The sequence below is a fragment of the Amia ocellicauda genome, chromosome 8, assembly GCF_036373705.1.
Source record: "Amia ocellicauda isolate fAmiCal2 chromosome 8, fAmiCal2.hap1, whole genome shotgun sequence".
Taxonomy (NCBI): Eukaryota; Metazoa; Chordata; class Actinopteri; order Amiiformes; family Amiidae; genus Amia; species Amia ocellicauda.
The window spans coordinates 15,948,444-15,973,465 of record NC_089857.1 but is presented as its reverse complement, the minus strand read 5'-3'; the positions used below and the strand labels follow the sequence as shown (position 1 = coordinate 15,973,465).

The 25,022-nt window shown below is 37.5% G+C and overlaps 1 protein-coding gene across 6 annotated transcripts in view; it reads left to right on the top strand.

Moving 5' to 3' along the window:
• The first annotated feature begins 13,543 nt into the window (after positions 1-13,543).
• Positions 13,544-25,022, top strand: part of nipbla (NIPBL cohesin loading factor a) — a 70,795-nt gene continuing 59,316 nt past the window's right edge. For 5 of the 6 annotated variants that reach the window (XM_066712186.1, XM_066712182.1, XM_066712185.1 and 2 more), the window contains exon 1: positions 13,544-13,929. The gene's annotated coding sequence lies outside the window, so the exon portion shown is untranslated. Of the gene's footprint in view, positions 13,930-21,905; positions 21,955-25,022 lie in introns of all 6 variants that reach the window. The other variant, XM_066712181.1, reaches the window with a different exon arrangement.

Here is a 25,022-nt window from a genome sequence, read left to right as displayed (position 1 = left end):
TTGCTAATGGGGGTCACTTACCCAGTCTCCTGCAGTGTGAGGTCCACTCATGTGTACAGTCACAATACGGTGGGAATGGAGATTCATAATCTGTTAAAAGGCCAAACATGGGGACAGCCTCCCCTACTGGCTTGAAGATCAACTCTCCAGGCTGGAAACGATGAGGTAGTCACCGAGGCACTGAAGACCACTCACCTTCGAAGAACAATCCACAGCAAGTCTTTTCATTAACACTATACTGAAACGAATTCCATAAGTTGATCTGGCAATTAATCTCAGAGGGACCCCCTTGAAACTATGATATTTTGTGTAAGTTTTCCTCCACATCAAGACAAGAAGTTAACTGGAGCCATTAGTTGCTAGATTCCGTTAAACAAAGACCCATCAAAAAGTAGAGGAGGAGTAAAGGAAAGGGGGTGACCATGACATTAAGCAAGGATATAAACCAACATGATCGTGCCTCTTGTGATGTATAAGGTTGGCCTTTTAACAGACCACACCACTTTCAACATAAATTGAAAATCTAATAAGGATGTAAATAAAAGTAGCCGTGGCAGAAAGACAAAAGCAACTGTGAGAAAGGCAACTGAAGTGGAAGCCAGAGAACACCTAGCATGAACAGAAGCAATTATCAATTTGTAGCTGTTCAAATGACTATGAACACATGATTGTCTTGACAAAAATGGGGTTTGCAAACATTAATAGTAATAATAATAATGGAAAAACTATTATATATATATATATTTAAAATATATGTAATTATATTAAAATATAAAAATAAAATTTAACTGGGCTAGGATAGTTGTATATGGTTTTGGTGATTGCTTTTGTATTTTGGTGTTGTTATTCTTTACACAGAAAATGTAACTACTTACTAGATTTTTTCTTTTTTCTTATATCTGTATGAGTGTGTCACGGCTATTTTTTCCCCCTAAATTTAGGTATTCTGCTATTTATCATTAAAATAACTTTAATCCAGAGTGAAGAGAGAAGAGACAGCGAATCCCAATTTCGCAACTGAGCAGGCCTTTAAGTTTGCTTTGTGGGAAAGGAGGGATGTACTGGCAGGTGATTCACTTGGCCTCCTTTCTCCCCTCACTCCCTGTGTGTCTCTCCACTGTGCTGAGACCAATGGGTTTGTATTCACTTCATGATTAAATAGTTTCCTGGTGACATCATGTTTGAAGGGAACATCAAAGGCCCGGCGAACAGTTTTACAAATTAAGTTAGAACAAAGGAATACAAACATTGCCACTTCAGAGAGTCTTCAATCTGCATGAAGTGTACCTGATTAACAACAGTATTGTGGGAACTAGAGGGAAAGCTCCCGCTAGTTCTAAAATCACGGTTTTAATGCGTCTTTATGGGTTGTTATGGTGTGTAAGTAAGATACATACCACTCGTCCAGATCGAGTCCATCATATAAACAACTTTTAAAAATGTACAATTTAAAACTTGTCAACTAATGATGGATGTCAAGCTTCAGTATGTAAGCTTTCCCCAGTTATTCCAGTTGTTTGGTGTCATAACATCCTGGTAAGAGGAAAAACTATAAATCACAAGATTTGTCTTCCCCACGGCAAATATTAATGTGTGTGTAAGTAGTAAAGGTAAATAGTAAATTTCTTATTACAGTACAGCACCATTTCATTTTTATTTTGCAATAAAAGGGTTGTTTAAGATACATGCTGTTACAACACATCAGCCTGATGTGACTGCACCACCTACAAATAATAATAATAATAATAATAATAATAATAATAATAATAATAATAATAATAATCATCATCATCATCATCATCATCATCATCATCATCATCAAATGTATGACCACCATAACGATTGCTTGTCTTCAAGGGTATGCAGATTTGTTATCAATATATGTGTTGTATGTTACACGGTGATGAAGCTGTATGGTTTGTCGCTGACACATCTATAACATTTAAGCAGATTCCACTTTATAGTTTTATGTTCTTGCACATTATAGACAATAGAGCACTAATTCAGAAAACTGATGAAAATGGCACACCGTGACCCTGTACTGGATTTAGAACTTGATTAGCACAATGAATCCTATGATTTGGAGAGGAAACACACAGAAATGATGCGTACAACAAGAGAAGACAGGCAATGCCACGGAATCCTCCAAGCCAGAGGCAACATGACAGATCGGCTGCAACACAGGAAAGAGCAGCGGACACAGAGCAAGAAGCCATCGAAATGACACAGGGAGAAAGCAGGTCGGGAGCAAAACACAGCTGAAGATAGAAGAGAGAGATGAAGCACCTGTATTGTGCAGGGAGTTAAAAGGCACACAGAACTGACCAGGGCTGAGGTCAATTCCAACTGGATTCCTTATTCCGTTTCCTGAATTGAATTGCATTTTACCAACAAATTTGAATTGACTCTTACATTACTGATATTACAGGTTTGGAGGGTAAGCTATTTGACAGGTGAGGGATACATAGCCTGTCTACAAACACAGCCAATTTTAACACATGATGCATTTTGGTTTTTTGAAATTTGTTTTAAAAAATTAATTAGGCCAAACCCAAAAGAATTGTAAATTACAAACCTGTACTTGTTCAATACACTGTATTCTACATATATTGTCAGGAGCCACTTCCTACTACTTATAAATAAATCCTTGGGAGTTCAGGATTGTAATTTGTACTCGAGGGCACAAGTCAATGTTCTGATTCGGTCAATACACCTCAGTGAGGTTAATGGAGTCGATTGCTGCTGTTGCTGCTGCTGCTCCTTCAGTCTCCCTGAAACAGCCCTAGTTAGTGCCACGCTGGCCTGGTTATTGCCTGGTGGGATACGACAGGGAAATATAGACATCTGGAATATACAGAGAGACAGGGAGGGCAGGACTGCTGGCAGATCCTAAACCTCACAGGAGATCAGTGCTGGGGGTTTGCTGCCACCTCCTGGAAAATAAGTGAAGTATCTAAATGCGTGTATTTATATGTGTGCAGGTACAGTTGTAGTCGAGAGTATTCACACATTATTTTAAACACTGTCATTATGTGATTTATTTACTTTCATCTTAACTGAGTATTAAGCTATGCATTGATTTCTATGGAGCACCAGTCAAAAGCAGGGTACACAAGCCCTGACTTCACTCAGGTCAAGATCAGGTAGAATGGATCCTTCATAGGTTTCTCTATACTTATAGAACTAAATTAATCACAGAATAACACTGTTTCAGATGAAGAGTGTGAACACTTTCAACTACAAATGAATGTTCTGGCAATTATGTCGTGAAACCTTAAATCAGGGGTCTCCATTCCCGAACCCGTCCAACAGGTTTTGAAAATCTTCTTTAAACCATCTTGGATTTGGAAACCGTCTGTTCAGTTAAGCAGCTGTTTTGGTCATTTACAGATTTTTGGAACTCAAGCCTGCACAGGGGTGTAGATTTTGTTTCAGAGTTAGGGGGCACCCTGTCAATATTTGGGGGACGCATCCCCTACACCTATGGAGACAATTTAATGTCTCCCCCCCAGACCTACACCTATGTCCCTGAATACCATTTGGATATCAAGCACCAGGGTTGCCTTACCAGAAAAAGTTATTTGATCGATCATTAACATGTTCCGTGTGACTTTCGATGAGCTATAACAACTGCGGGTTTCTCAGATCCTTTACAGTCCGTTCCAATCAAGCGAAAGTCAAGTGCCTTGAATTTGACAGCAAACACTGAAGAATCTTTAAATTCACTAACAATATCTGCAGGGTCTTAGTTATACCTGGCACAATCATCCTTCTCCAACCATTTTACTCCCATCGGCACTAATAAGCACTTCGTTAGTGGTAATGCTGGTGGATGTTTTCATTATCTCAATGTTAAATATAAAGACATGGCAAACATCGTTGCAGGATTAATTCATATTCTCTCAGGGCACAGTCTTTATAAGATCCACCAAATAAGTACCTATAACATATTTCAATAAGGTATATGTATTGTTCACAAAAAAGCTCAAGATTGTGCAACTTTAAGTGGAATAAATCACTGACCTCTCCACAGAGGCACCAATTGTATTGCATGCTGTCCCAAAGCATAGTTTTTAGCATTACTTAACCAACTACTACTTGCCTGGTCTTGGTCTGACATTTCAGAACCACCCCCTCACCCCACAATATATCTTTTATACCCTCCTAAGTGGGCATAACGCTACGATACTCATTTTGGCCTTTGAAATGTGTCCTGACAGGCCATTCACTTATTTTCTCCCTGTGAGAAACCACACAGCTAGAGCACTGTAGTGGGGACTGTTGTGCAGGGAGATTAGATGACCTGATCACTTAAGCCCACCCACACAGGCAGTAGAGCCACACCCCTTGGAGAAATGTCTCACAGTTTGACATGACAGAGCGCCGAAAAGAAAGTGAATCCTAGGCTTTAGGACCCATCCTACACTCTAATTGGTGGCTGTTAGTGTTTCCCAACCTTTTCAAGCATAAGTCACACCTGCTTAACTTATATATTGACCTTTAAGGTAGAAATAAAACTTCCTGTGAGCAAGAAACTGAAAATGTGGATGACCTAATTCTGTGAAAGGCACTTCAAGAGCACTTTTGGGATGAAGTAGAATATTTCAGAGAGAGGGAGAGAGAGAGAGAGAGAGAGAGAGAGAGAGAGAGAGAGAGAGAGAGAGAGGGCAGAGACACATTTTTGTCTTGCTGTACCAGAGACTTCATTGTAGGACAACTTGCAAGAGAAGTGCACAGTTCATGAAGAGTAAAAGTAGGCCTACATACACTATGCTACACACACTGTTAACAGCTATGTTGTATAGTTTGTTAGTAGTCCCTATGCTTTCTGCAATACAGCACATATCAGGCCCCATCTTTAAGCATTGACCACCAGCAGTGTAGCAGCTCCCTGCCGCTTACCACAGAAAGTCTCTGCTGATGTTCTGATATTTTATTTTATTGACATAAACCCCTTTCCTGGATGCCTGCCAACAACCACACATTCACTCAAGCTGGATATTTGCATGTATTGACACTCAGTGTCAGACAGCCGCTAGCAAGCTAGTGTATGGCAGCTAGAGAGACCAGACAAACAAATAGTCATGCATACGTTTATCCTGCATTTGCAAACATGCCTGTGCTTCCATATTTCTCCTGCAGGAGGCACTAATAATTAATTTCCAAAGTGTTGTAACTTGTGATGTAACTCATGAAACTGTGAAAGATCTCTGATGTTGCTGTCTGTTTTTACTTGTGAAGGAGGAGGGTGTACACACTTAAAATGATCAAAGCACACTGGGAGAATAATTAACCACAGGACATTGAGTAGAGGTATATTGTACCCATAAGCCCTGTAGGTTCAAACTTAATTCATTCTGTATAGTCATGTTGTCATACTCAATTCCTGAGGGGCTATAAGTGTATTTAGTTTTTTGTACCCAATTACTCAATTCATAAAACTTCCCCTTAGGCTGATATAAGGTCTTTACATTTATTTAGTACGTCTGATAGCTTGAAATATTTTACTAACACCAAAGAGAATACACATTCACAGAACTTTTGGAGAATGGAATAAAGTATTAAATCTACAAAATGAAGTAGCTGCGAAACCCAGATAAACAACCATTTCCCAGAGGAAAACCAAGAGTTTGACACCCCTGCTCTACAGACAATGAATGCATTAGTATATCCTTGAATCATGCCTACATTGCCAGTGCATTTTGGACATCTACTGGATAAATGTGTTCCACAATACCTTACAAGTCATGAAATAAGTGCATATGCATATTGCTTGGCTTCCTCTCTGCAGTAATCTTTCACACACATATCATCATCATTATTATTATTATTATTATTATTATTATTATTATTATTATTATTATTATTATTACTATTCTCAATTTCTTAGCATACACCCTTATCCAGGGTGACTTAAAATTGTTACAATATATCACATTATTTATTTGTATTATTATATATCATATTAATTTATACAGCTGGGCATTTACTGGAGCAATCTAGGTACCTTGCTCAAGGGTACAACAGCAGTGAGACACCTGGGATTGAACCCACAACCAGAGTCCGAAGCCCTAATCACTACTCCACCCTACTGCATACTCCAAATATGCTTATTTATACTTACTTAAACTAACTACTGGTGGAGTTATTGCGCTACACATACCAAACTTCATGCAATATGATAGCAAATATGTTGCCTGTGCTTTTTCTACGGATAATCAAGAACTATTGATTTATAATGGATCAAAAACACTGAACGCCCATTGGCACACAGTGGTGGAACCCTCACAATTTCCCGCGCAGTGGAGCCAATCAGCAGATGCCTTTCCCTCAAAGTGATGGTCAAATGCCTACGACTCCCTGTAAATAATGCTCATTCTCTCCACATCCCCGTGAAGCCCCATGCTTCCCATTGCAGTCCTAAAAAAAACATATATTTTCGATTTCCCATTTATAATGACACGCAACTGCCGAGCAACACACGCCCAGTCCCCGCTCCCTGGCTGCTGCGGACCTGCTGCTCCCGCCCGCTAATTTAGTCAAAGTAACGCGTTACTGTTAACATGTCTTAAAAATGGGTTAGTGTAACGCGTTACAGTTTCAATTTCAGTAACACAATTAGACTTAATCTCCGTGAGTGTTTTCACGCTACATTATATGTTCTTGTGTTTAAACCGGCAGCAAGTGTTATTATGAAACCCACTTCGAAGCGGGCATTGGTCATTAGAGTAACTGTCAATCATTGTTTAATGCAGCCAATCGGCTTCTTCATTTATAAAAATAAGGCGGGATTCTAAAATGTTTTTTCGTTTAAGTTTCGTGTAGTTTAATACAAACAACAAGCCTTTGCAAATAGTTTTGATTTTGATTTTTGATTTCCTGATATTAGCGATATTTCACATTTATTTAAAGGTTATTTCAATTAAAAGTAAATGATTAAGAGCTGTTATAATGAAGCTAGCAAATTGGAATATTTCGTTTGATTTTACAGTGTTGATACATTTTGTACCTTAACAGCCTCCGTAGCTGTGAATTCCGCCAAATTATCATTTAGCGATATCTCGAAATGCATTTAAATTATTTGAATTAAACTATTTACAGATATCGAATTAAGGTGCTTTTAAAATATATATTTCAATGATTTAGAGATATCTGCAAATCATTTAGAGATATCTGCGAATCATTTAAAGATATCTGCAAATTACTTCCTGTTTATTTAGCGATATCTCTAAAATTTTGAGATATTATCACTTCCTGTTTCCGCATTCAGTTACATAGAAATGAATGAACATGTGAAAAGGAAGTGATAATCTTGGGCTACATACAGGAGGTCATTTAAACATATCTGGAAAATAATTAAAGATATCTCTAAATTATAATTTGGATTGGCATAATAGACTGTACTTGTATGTGCATTTACTGTTTTAATTGTCATAGAGCAGACTATTGGCTGATTACTTGGATTCATATGATTGCTGAGGTTTTGTGATGAAGTCGCCAATTATATTCCTTGAGAAATAATGGTTTTCAGTTTGTGTGTAGTAATATGATAGGACTTGTGTACTTGTTGTGACGTACTATGGTAAAAACTTAGTGAAAAGTAGTATTGTGTCGTATGGCACAAGCACGTTAAATATAGTGCAACAGTGTGGGCGGTAGGTCCAGCACTGCAGGAGCTTTCCTCAGCGGGGACATGGAGATGAGGGTGTGGGGAAATATGTGATTTATTTTACAGTGCTCAAATCAAAACAGACAGACAGACAGGAAAGTTAAACACAACACTAGCTCCTCTCGAGCCTAACTAAACTGATAAACAGATCCCTCGCTACACATACAACTCATAATAATAATAAGACACTAGCAACCAGTCCAAAATAATAATCCATATTTTATAATCAAAGTTCATGCACAAAGTTACATTACCATATACTTCTGTTGTTCTCTCACTCATTTATTAATTTGTTTGTTTGTTAATTTGTTCGTTCGTTCGCCAGTGTACCCTCGTCCTAGGCTGGCGCTCGCCTCCTGCCTTCCCAACAACAGGAAGCGGATCACTTGCCAGTCACGTTGGCCGATCCATACCACCCCATACAGCGCAGTGTCGCAATAGTTTGATTTACTATACAGAATCCATGGCCCTTGCAACCTGGTTGGATCGTCCTTCAAGTTACCTTGAAGGACATGTCATCCTTGGACAACTCCTCACTCACTCAAGGACAAGAGTGAATCGAAGCAACTCTGTCTGGGGTGAGTGAGGCGGACATGGCGATCGAGTCGAGTCACACCTGTTGCGTCGGTGTAAGATTCTTCTCCCAGTTCACCCACAGTCCCATTTCGCAGAGGTGATCGAGGACCAGAGCCATATGGGTCACTACACACTTCCTGGAGTGTGCAGACCAGCCAGTCATCTGGATAATTCAAGGCACAGTATGATCTCTGTCACTCTGCACTGCCTATTAGGGCAGCGATGGTCTTGTGGTGCAGCAGAGACTGAAGGGAGGTAGACCATTGTGGCCATAGAAGAGTCCACAAGCAAGACGAACATCAGACTGCATTCCCTGGATTTGACCATAAATCAGGGTGGAGTCGGGAGGCCTGAATTTCTGGGAGGGCATAGCATGCGCTGCCATCAATCAAAGAGAGAACACAACGTGTAGGAGATCGGCCACCCTTTGGATGATCGCACCAAAGTCATGTGACATAGGGGCAAGGAGGGGTATCTTCTTCCACTGAGGCGGTCAGGGCCGTTGGGGGCCTTCCCTGCTCCACTCCCATCACCTCGTCCAGTCCGTCTCTACATCAGAGGCCTGGATGTAGAGCGCATCTTCTTCCTGAGGCCATCAAACTCTCTCCTTTAGGCATGCACAGTACATCACACTACAATCGTGTAGGGGTCAGAAGTGTCACAGTCTCAAATTTGGCCCATGGTCTTATATGACATTTCTTTTTCCTCTATGACACTTTTATGCTGCCGTCTGCCACACTTAGTCTTTTCTTTACTGTGGTCGTATTTGCATATTATTGAGGGTTTATGATGTAAAAACTGCTTATTATTATTATTGGAGCTATTTCCATTTTATGATCAATTATAATAATTACAATATTAATAGTACTTAGATATACGTATACTAATACTAACTGACATATTATAATGAACTTGAACATTCCTGCTATTATACTACAGCTATTAACCTTTTATATATGGGTGTGTTGCCCAGCAATGGACTGGCGTCCCGTCCTGTGTGTATTCCTGCCTTGTGCCCTATGCCTGCCAGGATCGGCTTCGGCTTCCCCGTGACCCTCGCCAGGATAAGCGGTTTCGAAAATGGATGGATGGATGGATTACAAACTGGCACTGATATTAATCTGCATACTGCCTCATTAATAAATATCTAGTAATATATCATACAAAAAGTACTGTCAAATAAATTATAGTTGTGAATTATATTGGTCGAAAATAAAACTTTGTATACCTAGTATCTCTTGACAATTAATAATTTTAATGTAATTGTTTTTTGTATTTTACTACCTTGGGATTCAACACACTCTTTATTTGGTATTTTACTAAATACCTAATTGCATAGTGCAGTTGAAAGTATTGGACTACTTTCAAACCCTGGACTATTCCTATAACGTTTAGAAAGAAAAATAGATCAGTAACAAAATCACTCCACATTTAGATGTGTTTTTATTTATTGATGTATTTACTTATTTCTTCAAGTGACCCTGTTGTTTACCACACAAAAGGTATCGAAATTAACAAAAGTTGATAAGTACCTCAATCAATATCAGCCTTCCTCGACGTCCTTCTTGTCTGCTTCAGTGCAATTTCGCTTTTGGCCAGTAGAGGGCAGATTTAAACCCATTTAGTGATTTAGTGTGCGTGTGTTTTTGGTTTGTTCGTTTTTTCGTTTATATTAACAATTATTGAGTATGGTGACGTCACCAGTCATTATTGTGCATTTATATTACCCCTTTAAGGAAATAAGTCAATATTATTTTTATTTGCATGTGAGAAATTCAGCAACTGTTGCCACCATTACTTCTACTATTACAAATGATTGTAATTATGGGCGTATTGTGGATCAGTTGCAAATACCTTGAAAGGAGCCGATACGTATGATAAGTATAACATATGTACTTTAATGGTGAAATATAATGTTTTCATAAATGCAACTGAATTTTGTTTTTGTTTTGTTCTGAAGTGCAATTTTGATACCACAGAAGTGGGACTCTGTCCACATGAATTCACCAAGTGACAGGTTGGCTCCGCGTGTGTCTTGTTGAGCTCTGTCCTGGAAATAGGAAGCACCTACTGCTCCCACTCATTTCCCAACATGCAGTATTTATCCACTTAATCCATTAAAGATTGGATTCAAGGGATACTCACAGCTCACCACCTGCAATACCCAAATGGCTTTCAACAAGGAATTATAGATGGCACTTTCTTCTTTACTAGTGGGATCTGAAGCCAAAACCTATTTTCTGGGTGTATCCAGTCAAGCGGACTGGACCTCCTAAATGTTTTCACAGCACAAGAGTGAAGGGCTACATACTATGCAAGTATCCAAAGAATTTGTACTGTCCAAAGTTCAAACAATATTTCCATCTTCCAACATTTTTGTAATGCTTTTTTTTAGTATTTTCAGCATTACAGGTTGTATACTTTGTGGGGCTGTCGTCATTTTTTGTATGATGTAATGTATCATACCAGCTCCTATTCTAGATGCAATCATAACCCCAAACTTAAGATTGGTTTACAGTTAAATGTGCCCAGATATATCATAATGTTTCCTGTGTCTGAAATTAATCCACAAGCATCAGTACCATTTCTTATATTTAGAAAATGTGAAGAACCTTTTAGTGTCATCTAAGTGCAAAGTAGTATTTTTAAAATAAAGGACAATAAGTATGTAATATGTGATAACGCATTTTCAGGTTACACATGAGTTTATGAACTATATTCTGACAAGACTTCAAATTATATATTTTTTTCAATAAGTACCATCATTTTGATTGTACATTTTAGAACAATTGCAAATGTATTCTGATTCTCTGTGAACTGAAGGCAGTTCTTTAAATTTGAAAGGAAAACTATTATGTTAATAATATCATCACCATACAAAATATCCTACTGAATTATTGGACATGCTATGAGTAGCAGGACATATTCCAGACACGGAATTGAATTCATCTTACAAAAACAATTGTTTATGTCGTTCAATATGAAATACTCTAACAGCACTTCCTGGCATCAGCAAATTAATAAAAGGTAGGCTGGCTTTCTTTTCCCTTTGATTGCATACCTTTTTTTTATTATTAAATCACCATATGAAAGCTGGTGCAATAAATAAGTTATTAACAAACCTTTGCTATAATAGTAGTAGTCTCTATTAATGTTACAATTGCAAGGCTTCATCCAAAGTGTAAAAATACAAGGCTAGTTTTATATTATTATTAATAATATTGTGGGTAACTTTCAATTAAATAAATCTAATTACTGGCCATGTTATGTGTTTCCATTTTGACCAATGTATACCATCTCCCTCTAATTGTATTACATATGAAAACCAATGATTATTAACATACATTATCAATTACAGGATTTTGTGTGTGTGTATTTATAATACACCATATATAATATGTTTCCGCAAACTGAATTCAGACTAAGGGAAGCATAAAAGTACAGATGTGCCTTGCATCACAAAATGTTTTTGTAAAGCACTGTAAGGCAACTACGGGGTACATTTAGTCTGATTAAAGATTAATTTCTGTGTCGCTCCATAGAGTCTCCACACGTTATGATCACACCAGCTTTAAAAGTCTCAAGCAGCCAAGTGGGACTCCCTGTGTCAAGGCTATCAACGAGTCAGATTTCACAGTGCATCTTTAATGAAACTCTGATGACACACGTGTTATTCTTTTGGTGGAAGTAGTTGTTGTTGACAATAGGCAAAACAAGTTGTGCATCTGAGGTTGAAATCAGCAAGTCCTCAAAGAATTGCAAAACTCAAACCAAGAAACAAATAACCAAATAGGGCTGAGCTGCACCTGATATCTTCAAAAAGATACATTTGTAACACTTTACAATTTAGGGAGGTGAACACAAGGAATTTATTCAACTTTTCAAATGAATAAGTCAATTTTTGCACCAGGTTCAGGATACATTACCATAGCTTAAATGAGTTAAAGTCTGACCTGCCACCTTCCAACACTACAAGTCTCCCTTGCTAAAACTTCTAGTCTCAGGAAGGAATTTGATAATTTTCCCAGTAGTTACAAAACTGATTGGAAATTGGATAAATATATCCAGTTTTAGAATTTAGGATTCAACACACTCTTTATTCTTACATACTGTGTAATACTATGGAGACTCATAGATCAAAATGTTTAACATTATGTTTTAATTTAAAGTAAAGCAAGATTTTAAATTCAGTAGAGAATCCAACAATCATTCTGTTCCTTTTGAATCTGGCAATTGCCTAATAGGGAAACCTAACTTGAGTTCTTGAAAAACATTCACCTGCCACCATGAACTCATTCAACAAACTTGAGAAGGTTTACATGTAATATGAATATTGATGGAAGAATGCTCTTTTGCGTTCAATTTTCCTTAATGTAATATTTCTCCAAATGCTCAAACTGGACCCCATTGTACCCAATGCTTTGAAGTGAATGTATGATTATTGTGGACAGCTGCCTTCTCTGCCCCACCATGGTATAGGTATCACACTGGTCCTCAAAAGCTAGTGCACATTCTCCTGGCTTTTGGGATCTACATGATATTTTAAGACCCCCTTATTAACACCCTGGCCTGGAAATAGTGTCAGTTTATTAATTTCAAGTCGCTGTGCGATCATCCTCCTCCTCCTCCTCCTCGGTTTGTTGATGAATTGCTCGAAGAAGGCCTTCCCAAGTTTCTTCCAAAGAATTCAGCTTCAATCCTACATCTTCAGGTATCATTAATCTGGATTTGCCATCTTAAACTCCAGGAGGTACTCTTGCTTGGTCGTTATTTTATTTTGTTTTGGTCTCTTGGGATCCACTCGCTACTCCTTGCACTATTCTAGACCATTGCTAGTTATTTTCAGTTTGATAGTAATGCCATATAACTTTATTTGTCCACTACACCGTGTATTGTGAGCCTACATCGTTCCATGTTTCTAAGTTATCTTTTTTGTTGTCCTAAACTGTTGCATGTCATCGTTATCTTTATTATGTATGAATAAGTACCACTCTCTCTCTCTCTCTCTCTCACACACACACATGCAACATGTTCAAATGAAACATGCACATAGTGAATGCGTGTGTAGATATAAAGTGTGTGTGTATATATATATATATATTTGTGTTTGTGTGTGTATGTGTGTGCGTTTGCTGTCCCCCACTCCCCTGAGCGACGCTGGCCCGGCGCAGCCCACAGCGGTACCCGGCGGTGTGCGGCTGCAGCCGGAGCGGCGGAAGTGAAGAGAGTCGGTGCTGGTTGGTTTGGCGCCGGTGGAGGGAGTCATTCCTGCAGCAGCACTTCCGGTCGGCATTTTGTTCTGCGAGAGGGAGAGAGAGAGAGAGAGAGAGAGTCTGAGTCTGAGTGGATCCTTTTATCACCGCGTCAGTCGTCTCTGAATTTCTTTCCCCCCGATTTGTTTTCCAAAGCTGTCGAATTGTATAACATTTCCCCCCCCTCCTCCTATGGGCGAGAGAAACGCGGAGAGACGGGACGGGCGAGTGTTTCCCTAGTTGCTCCCGTCCGAGCCTACATGTTTGCGGTGAGACGGAAGAAGAGCCAACCCTCCCGACCCGGATTATTGTTGTTATATTATTTCTCGGAGGAGCTGTGAGGACGAGGGAGAGAGCCGGAGAGCGAAAGGAAAACAGACCGGGACCCTCCACTGCCTTTTTATTTTTCTTTTTTCAACGAAGCGTTCTAAGGTAATTATTATTATTTTTGTTCTGGTCGTTATTGTCGGTATTTGACGTGATTGGCGTCGGTAGGGTTGTGTAGTGTTGAACTTGTGAGGAATCCGTCGGTGGATCTGTCGGATTGTTGTTTTTTTTTTTTGTCGGAGGGGGGGTGGTTGTATTGCGCTCTGCCCACTGAGAGGCGTCGGGCCCCGGATGAGCCTCGTACGCCGAGTCCGAGGATTCAGTCCGCTCAAAGAGGCCGAAGCAGGCCGCTGGGAAACAATAAAAAAACAATAACCGTTCACATGATCGAGCATGAAAATAAACCAGGGTCCGAGGCCAGTGTGGGGCTGTCGCAGAGGATAGATCTCCTGTTTATGTCAACAAATAAGGTGTTTCATGTGGGGCGATTGTACTTTATTGGTATTTTAAGCTGCATAAAGCGGGGAATACACTTAAATAGGTGCAAGGGGAAAAAAAATCGGTGGTTAACACCTTTCAAGATGTCGGTGTTTCTTTTCTTGGTAAGTTATTTGGGAAATGTATAAATGCAGAAATGCCCACTAACAGGAAAAATGCTCATTTCCAAGATCAACGTTTAACTGAAGTGTAACAATGAGTGCATTTTATTAAGGGATCATTAGACAGTTGACTCATGCTGATGGATTAAGGAAGCCCATGTAAATAAAGTGCAAACTTCAATTTAAAGTTGAAAACAAGCTGCAGAAATCCAAAAGCCGATGTCACCAATGGCCTTGGAAATAAACTTAAAAAATAAATATGCTAATGCATGCTGATGAATGCATCCAGTTTAAATGGGAAAGGCAGCAGCAGCAGCAGAAGTGGAGCGTGAATCCACGCAGAAGACCCCCATTGCATGGAAAATTCATCTGCGAGGGGGGAAATGAACAAAACGTCTAAATATATGTTTGATCACACATTACAGCACTTTATCTGCACCCTATAACGATGCATCGCCTGGAAGTAGCATGCATTTAACTATACAACTGTTTTGCTTGGGTTTATAGACTAGCTCGTATTCGTCAGAGCAGGACAAAAAGGCATGAACACGTTGTCTGCTCCTATTTACATTTTGCAAGAGGGGAAAAAGGCAGGTCTACGGTACTGATGGAGACTGTAGTGCCACTGTACTGGAAAGAGTGAAATTACCTCTGTTTGTCAGGGTGTCAGTGCTGGCCTGCGTCTGTCTGTCTTTCCCCATGATGTGTGAAAACCCAATAAGAGGGGTGTCATATTTTTAGGGCAGTGATGCTGGTAATGCAATGTGGTTATCGCAACTTTGCTATAATTGTTCACACTGTTTTCATATCATGTGATCTGTTTAGGATATTATTGATATGGGTGTCTATGCATACTGAGACGATTTAATAAAAAGTAAGTTAGTATCTGGGTTCATGAACAAGATTTTGCATATTTATTTGTATATAGATTTGGGTGTAATTCAAAATATTGTAGTCAGTTCATGTTTGTATTGCTTTCCAGCTTTTAAGGACGGAATAAAAAGTTATGCATTTATATATCTGGGCGAAATGACTTTTTTTGTGACTGCATACAGTTTAGTAGCGGTAAGTCCATTGAGATCTGAAAGGTTTATGGGTTGATGTGAAGGTAGCAGAGGGGATTTTGTTGGACGGACGCACACACACATCAGTAGGCCAGCGTGATCTGCAGAGGGGACGATGGGCTTGAGTTTTGCAGCCCGTGGGACCCGCTGTGCCCCTATCCAGGCCTCCTTCCCCTAATCTCAGATTGCTGTCTTTGTGCCGCCTGCCCGGTGCTCTCGGACGAGCCTGGCTGTTTGCAGCAGGACTTCGGGCCCGACCGGGAGCGCCACACTCGCACACGCAACACGAACCCCTTCAAAGCAAGCACTTCTTATTTTATTGAATCGCCCGGGTAATGCATAATGCCGCAGTCAGCACGTTTTGACTCTTCAGATTCCACAAAGTTTCGGTCGTTTTGCATTCGTGCGTGTGTGCGTTTTTCTCGTTTCTCTGGGTGCCTTGCTTCAGACAGGCTTGTTTTCAGACGTGCACAACGCCCAGTGTGCTGCGAGCAGGCAGGCTGGGTTGCCGTAGAAACAAAATACTCATAAAACGGCGTTGAGAGTTTTTTTTTTAACAAATGCAGTTTCGTATAGTTGTTGTAAAATGCATTTATTACGTTTGGATGTGTAATTGAGACGGTTGCAAGTTTGACAACCTACAGCTGTAGTTTCCCAGTCGGGCTTGAGGCCTGCACTGATGGCACAGTTTTTTCTTCTTCTTCATTATAGAAGTTATCAAGGGATTGTGTGTGCAATATGTACTTTAGATCTGTAACGGGAATCGGATGTTAAGCAGTTTGATTCCTACATGCTTTCTTGTAAAGAGTCCGATTCCTTTGCAATGTGATCGTTTTGTCGGAAATACTTGAATTTCAGGCTGCAGGCTGATACTACACGTATAATCCGTAAGGAGGCACGTCTCAAATTGTGTTTTTAGCATGTTATTCATATGATTTTTTATATGTATATATATATAGATATATATATGGTCTTTGCAATCTTACGTGTACAGTGAACTTTCGTTGTAATGTCATCGTTTGTATGCAAGCAATGCAACACAGACGAATACATTAAGTGAAAGTTTATTTCAAACGTATATATTCTGAAATGTCCAATATTTAAAAAATAAAAAGTGATTGAAAATGTTTTTCATACTCAAAATGTAGGACATGGTTAGCTATTGCTTATTTAGAAATAAAATAAATGTTCCACTTTAGTTGCTCTGATATTAGAAAAAGAGAACCCTTGAATGTGGATTTTGACAGTAATTTCACTCTGAATTGAAAGTCATCATGGTTAGTATCGCCATCCAGTGTGTGCAGCAGCAAAACATGGATTCTCTTGACATCACTACTGTAGTGTCGTTTGTGTTTGTGTTTGTGTTGGGGGCAGGGTAGCATCTATTCTCCAGCAAGAGCATCCTGTTTTAACTACACCACTAACAAATCACGGAGTGAGTCTTGCTATAGATGCAGCCTTCACATGATCACACAGACTGTGTCATCAAAACAAGAATCATATTGATGATTCTTAGGTGAGACACCCCCCTCCCATAACTTAAACCTCTTCTTATAATGACCTATTAAACTGTAGAACACAATACATAATTTCTATATTGTTTATTTTTCAGATGTGTGTATTACGGATGTATGCCATACATACAAATATTACAATATTTAAAACTGGTTGCTTTAATGATTTTAACCAGAAATGAAGTTATTTAAAATGTCTTAGATGTGTTGTTAATGACAACCAATATATACATTGATTCCAGTTTATTGCATGTTTTCTGAATAAAACCCAACAATGCATTCTGATTCTGCGTATACCATTTTCTTTTAATGTACGTATAGGGAGACAACTCGATCTAAACTATTATAGTAGATAGAGATTTAAACGTTCCTCATGCTTTGAATGGCACACCTTTAGTTAGGACATTCAAATTGTTTCCTGCCTTTTAAAAAATGTTGAACAACAAATGTATTATTTCACTGTTAAATATTAGTGCCTTTGTTGACCATAAGAAAATATGTAAAACATACTCTGCATTATGGATCATTGTTAAAAACAAATCGGGTGTTTTACACTGCATTTATTTGACTTTGCTGTAGTTATTAAAAAAAAGAGTGTATATATAGTTAGTTTAGACTTTTACTTTCACTATAACTTGGATTATCTAAACTCATATTTTACTCTGATTGAGGTGATGGAAGAGCAGGAAGGCCTCAGACTGTATTATCATCTAATTAAGAAATGGTACACAAGTTGGGGAAATTGTGCACCCCTTATAACATTTGTTTATTTTTAAAAACAAATTTACCATGTTTCAATTTCCTTCAAAAGTAATATTTCAGGGAAGGAAAGCGTAATTGTAATTTCCCCCTGTGTGTTTGTCAGTATACAAAGAACTGTGCAGGTAATAATTTTGCTGAAAGTGTCAATTCTTAATCTCCCATATAAACTGGAAATCCTATCCGAATATTGGTTATTTTGTTCCAGATGAGTGCTTTTTGCATATGGGATTTTGCTCTGTATATTAAAAAAAAAAAAGTCACAACATTTGCAGCTGTTGATCACAGCACCCACACCTCTGACCCCCACATCTGTTCTTTCACAATGTAGCAGGACTAGGAGTGCCACCGTTGCAATGTTGCACAGAGGCATTTCAGCTACAGATGTTACAACAGCAAAGGATACTTGTATCAACAGCATTTGATACATCATATATTAGAACTGCCAACAGATTTTTTTTTTTTTAATATTACCACTACAAAAAACAATCTGGAAAAATGTTAAATTGCGGTCTCTTTATTAAGATGTTTATCAGCGGTACCTCTGTAGAAAAGTTGATTCAGTATGTATTTTTTTTTTTTTTTTTTTATTATAGAAATTCTTATTATTTGAGTGTCTTTGATAACCGCAATTGGGGGCCATCTCCTGTGTGAAACATTTTGGTGCTGTCATTGTTGAAAAAGGCACCATGTGTTTGATGCAGGGATTTGGAGCAGCAAGCAACAGTTTTGAACTGCTCCAGCTCCCCTCTGTGCTTCAGCTGGACATTTAAGTGTATAATAATTGGAAAGAAAGGGATATCACTGATTTGCCAAAAAAAAAAAGATGTTTGAGACTTATTTCCACCTGCACTAAATCCATTAAATGATTCAACACCACGAAGATGGAAAAAATACTAAAGGGGTCGAACTAAAATCAAATACTCAAACAAAGTAATATTTTGTTATAAATTAATTTACTTAATAAACTTCAATTTCAAATTCCTGAAGGTCTGTGTTGTATCAGAAAATGTAGAAATGTACAACATTGAGATAACATTTAAAGAAATGAATATGGGTCAAATTCTGCAAAACCAAAACATTTGCTTCCAACATTCCCATCTCATTTGAGGCTCATTGAATATGGTAGGAGAAAAAGTTGTCCTTGCTCCACCTCTGGGCAAAAACCTGCTTTTCCACTGCCCCACACTCCAAAGCTCTGGTTTGACAGTGATAAAAATAAAAATAAAAAAAATCTTGGGTCAGGGAACAGTATTGATGAGTCTTATAAATAAGTGTCCATGCTGGCTACAAACAAGAATGAGTCATGATTTATCAGATGTTTACAGCATTAACACTAACTTAAATTTACATCAGCTGTTAGTGTTATAATACATAAACATTTACTTTTTTTTTTATAAAGGCTTTGCAAATGTGTGGCTGCATAACAGCTGAATCCTTTGTGTTTATAAGATAACTTTCTTAGGAATATATTTTAAGATTGTAAGAATGAAACAAGATGACATTCAATGACCTTTATTGGCACGTGAAGCTTGCTGCACAATCATCAAAATGGTTTTAAGCATGGAGAGATCCCTTAAAATTATGCTTTTAACTCAGATTAGACCACACAGTTCTAGAAAATATAACGGGCTTTGACTGTTTGTGTGGCAGGGGCAAGGCGATCTTAAATAAGTCACCTTACTGTGTTGTATTACTTTAAACCTTGCAGTAAACTAGTTTAAGTCCCCAGTAGATCACTCTACCCTAGACCATTTCCCAAAGTTAAGGCTGAATAACTCGGGCAAATTAACAAACAAAATACAAGATGCTATTAAAAAATATATTTGGATGTGTTTTTGCTTCATAATTGTTAATCGAGCCCGACCGATACAGGCTTTTTGGGTCCGATACCAACAATTGGGGAGCAAAAGCTTCCAATTACCTGCATGTAAAACAGACATTCTCATTTTACACACATCATGTTCTCCTCAGGTTCACAAGTATGTTAATCTTCAGTCATGGCGAGAATAAACACTAACTAAAACCACGCATACTCAAATGCAACACATCTTTCAAAAATACTTTCTATTGGATTATAGGGTTTTAGTAAAACACATTTTTATCTGTTTATAAGCCCAGTGTTCTCAAAGGGTTTGTTTTGTTTCACCACAGCATTCAGTACTGTGCACGAAAATCACTATGAAACTAAACCACCATAACTGTTAACAACAATGGTAAATATAATAAGGACTATAAAAGCAAATACACATGTATTTATTTTTTGTCTGAAGCCTGACGAAGGATTTTCTGGAAATTTGAAAAAAGTATTTAGCCAATGGTTTGATTATTATTGGAGGAATATGTGCCAATACTGATATTTCTTTAAAAAGCCAATTATAGTGGTGCTCTGATACATCTGTCATTCTTTCTTTGTTACAAAGTTTAAAAGAGTAAGACTTTGTATCCGCATGTTCCAGAAGAGTGTGGAACTTTCCTATGATATAGCATCTTAGTTTGAACCCTGTTTTAAGTTGAACTGTGGATTATTTCTGTAAAGGTGTTATAGGATAACACTGTATTTATTTTTGCAAAGTGTGAGTACAGTTATATTAAAATAAAAAGGCAATCAGCTGCTGTTGCTATACCTCATGTCACTGTGATACTCACTGTGCAGGTACCTTGAGAGATCCATGACATTTATGGAGTTTAGTCATCCAAGACTTGGTAACTTCCCAACACCGTCTGATTCGTTTCCCCAAATTTTAGCAGCTTTGTGAAAAGGTTGCCTAAAACCTCTTAGCCATATTTAATAACACATCAGTTCTGACTTACCAGGTATTTGTGGATAGTGTCTGCATTACCAATTTAGCAGTAACTCTTCCCACCAGATTTGGGCTGAGGAAAACCATTCAAAAGATCATTTTCTTTACCTGTAAATAGGTAAAGAGATGCTTTTTTTCCATCAATCTTTAGTTGGGAGAATGAGCCTGGCAAAATCCTAGTTTTTTAAAAGGTCAAATATGAAAGTTAATTTCAGTATTGCATTTAACTATTTTCATGCTGTGAACACAAACATTGTTTGTATTGCTGTAATTTTAAATTACAGACGTTTCGTGAGCAGAAGAATTCTGCAGTTTGTTTTTCAACAATACTTAAACCTAAAGTAATGCCTAATAGACAAGGACTGGAAATGCAATATAGGACAATCCCAACATAAAATAAGTAGTTTTATAGTGTTCTGCAATATTATGCAAACTACATTTATTAGAAGTTTCCAGTGATTATTGTAAGTTTAAAATTGTGTGTGATATTCAGGGTTTCCTGAAACAAAAAAACAACAAAGAAACTAAAGCACAAGCTCCACCCCCTGCTCTCTGTGCTACTGCTGAGCACCCCCAGCTCTAACAATCTATCACAACCCCCCTCCCCAGTCAATAATTCAGTAACATAACAATATGCCTATGCTAATTACTGGGGGAAACCAGTATTTTAGGTTGCGCAGTTGTGAGAGAACCATTACATTCTGTTTATTGCTAGTGTTATGCATGTCACAAGTTTTAATATCTGGCTTCACAGAAGGACCATTACCCTACCTTATTTTGGAATAAACTCGTATTTTTTAATAAAGCAAAATGTTCTTAATTTAATTTATAGCAAATTAGAAATCTCAATTCCATAGGTATCTGCATCATTATGCATTCAGTTAGACTGTTTGATGCTTCTAGTTGTGCAGTCAGTCTGATGTTGGATGACATGTTTACGTAGAATACTTAATTCTAATCTTTGACCTTATGACAACCAGTTTGATTTCTACAGCAGCATATGTTTACTTTAATAATTATGTATTGTCTTTAATTACAAAGAGTGAAGACTATATACACTATATCACCTGATAGTGTTGCCTTAGAGAAAGTTAATCAATTTATCCAGGTTAAGTATTTAAAGTCTATGAAAACATTATACTGGCACTTTTGATGTATATATCTGCATAAATGTGGCTTTTGTAAATCATATAGCAAAGGATATAATGTCTGTTAAGGCTAGATGCATACATAAATGTATAAGGAGCAATTTAAATGTTACTATCTGTTTATGCTCCCTGTTATCTTTCCTTTCTTCCCCTTGGATACTGTAAATTCTAAAATACTTTTATTTTTTTAAAGCTATTCTGAAATGGGGAAAACAATCTTCCTAGGCGGTACTTTCACAAATGTAAGTGTCATTTTTAAAAGTGTTTTTAATACATATATATTTTGTTGTGTGTTTTAAAACCTGCTTTAATCATGAAAGTGAATAGTGAAAGAAGACGCGAGTGGACTGTACTCTGTGAGTGCCATTGTTGCGTGCTCTCTGCAGCCCTGCCCATTTTGTGGCACAGCTGCTTGACAGCTCTTCTTCACTAGTCCCACAAATAGATGTACTTCCATTGTTATCCTGCCTTCTCATAGCTGGCACAGCCAGTTCATTTTCTTTCATGGCTGTTGTCAAACGAACTCTGAATTTAGTTTTGATGCAACGGACATGAAATAATTAAAAGTCTGATTCTGTGTTTTATTGTATTGTATTAAAATTCAAACTTCAGAAGTGTTTTTTGTTTCTGTAAAATACTATTTACCTAAGCAAAGAAATAACAAGGCTTTGATTATCTTACTTGGTTAAAATTAGAAATGATAAACCTTAGATTTGATGATTGTAAAATTCAGACATGCATTGAAATGCAGTCGTTTGCAGCTAGTTGACCTCCCTGCTGCTGTAATGTATTCTGATTGTTGTGCCCCGATGACCTGCTATTGGGGGTGGGGCAGTCTCCACAGTCATGCTATTGTTTTTTTTTTTTTCTCACTGCCTTGTTGGAAAGTCATTGAGTAAATCCAGACCTCCTTCACAGTATCCTTTCCAGTGACTTGAATATGAGGCTCATTGAGGTGTACACATCAATGTCTCCCGACTCCGAATCAGAGTGTAGCCATAGTTTTATATTAAAAAAATAAGTTGGGGGGGGGGACTTTATATTGTATAGACCTATATATTTGGTTTTTGTGTATATCCAGTTAATTACAAGAGAACCATGAACTACTGCAAATGTTTCATCTAGAGCTTCTTATAACCCCCCAGTATGAGAATAAAGACAGATGAGAGATTTCCCTTTGTCTATCCATAGGAATCCCTTTTCAATGAGAAAAATCTATTTAACAAATGTGCATTATCCTTCCCGTGTTCATTATTATAAATTGTGCTGAGTTGGGCTTTTTTGAGAGTGATAAGTATGGTAGAAAATATTTTATTTGGGAGATGAAAAAGTTGTGAACTTGAAATTGTCAGCTTATTAAAATGTAAAATCAAATAGAATTACTTCATGCATGTCAAATATTAAACACATGGAAATAGCGGTTTAATTATTATTAATCATCTTTCTGGAAGGTATGGCAACTCTGGGACATTCAGAATTTCAACTCTGCTGTGCAAACAACATTGAGAAAATCCGCTTGTCAGACTGAAGCTTCAGATATTTTTTTTTCTGTGTTCTTGCTAATAAAATGAAAATCAAGCTGGTATCTGTCAGGAATTAAAGCAAACAAGAAAAAAAAAACCGATTGTTTCATATAGTATTGGCAAAGGAGGAAAAGTGACATCACGTGTGATTTGAAGACGTTTCTTATGGAATATGAATTGTTAACTTTGATTCTCTGGAAATATTCACCCTACGATTCATGTTCGCAGGAATATCCACCTAATGAGATCACCTCATAGATGTACATACCTCTGATGTAAGGGCTAATTTAAGTATTCTTGCTCCATTTGTATTATTATTCTTAAAATATATATGAGTGTTGGGTCTTATACAAAAAGAAAACTGGATACGACTCATTCCTTAACTATTAAGTATCCTCAACATGCATAATATGAAGTTTTTGTTATATCAATATCAGGATGAAATGGTGACAAACAGTACTGTTGTAGCACATTCACTTTCGCTTGCTTAGACAGTTCATTTGCTACTAGTCATACAGGAAGACAACAGAGCAGAACTAACAGTTTACATGAGAACCCAAGTGAAAGTATATACACCTCACCTGCTTTATTTGAATACATTTTTTTATGGTTTACTCTATAACAACCAGTGTTTGACAAACATTTTTTAAATTGACCAAAAAATTGGAATATTGAGTCCCTAATACAACCATATCACCGTTCCTATGTTTTTATTAGTTCCCTGCAGTATGTAAAATGTCGCCATTCCTGTTTAGAGGTTGATATGCTGTTGATTTTAATGCTAAATCCCATTTTTAGTATTGCATTAAGTGAAATAATAGTATTAGTATTTGAATAATGTGTTTTGAATTTATTTTTATTATCATTCTGTGCATAGGCTTTCCATAATACTTCAATTACCTTACTTGTTTTAATGCTGAATAGTTTAATAATTTAACTTTGTAAAAGGTTTATGCTGTTATTGTGAGGGTTCTTGGTCCTTGGAGCATGTATACTATTTGTCACCCAGTGTGTTAGACATTTGCAGCTTTGTCCCTTGCATGGACTTCCAAAAGATTTCCAGATATCAATCTTCTCCCCATTTATCACATTTATATTACCATAACTTGTACTGTATGCAGGATTATTTTATTTTTTTGCAAAAACATAAGATTTTGCCTTCCATACATTGACTTTTGCAGCTTGTAGATCTGATGTTTCAAGGCAGGTCACTGTAAAAAGAAAAAACAAATCAGACTATTTTCATTTTATTGAAACTGTCTTAAGTTGTTAAAAAAAGAAGAAAAAAAAAGAAACAACATGTCCATACTGCTCTGTAAAGTTTTGAAAGGCTGTTATCTAGGAAGATAATCAGTTTTATAAAATTAGTTTTATGTTAATGTTGAAAAGTACAAGGTTATTTGTATTTGTTTCTACATTGCTTTCTGGAAACACAGATGGAGGAATTGGAAACTAGCTCCAACTGCACAGAATGGGGTGTGATTTTCTTTGTTCCATTGCAGATCTGTTATTGACCTTCTGGTATTTTTTCCACTTAAACACTCTGCTGTGGGAATTTAATTTCTAAATGCATTACTATACATGTATGTACGTGCATGTATTTATTTGTGTGTGTGTATATATAAAACACACAAAACAAAACTCATGAATTGGCATTGTATTTGTAGGGTGAGTGGGAGTGAGCATGATTCAAGAGCATTGCTAAAGTGGGTGTTGTCAGGAGTTTTATAAATTGAGATGCAGTATCTTTTTAAAGCCTTGTCAGTAATAAATGGAAATATTACCAG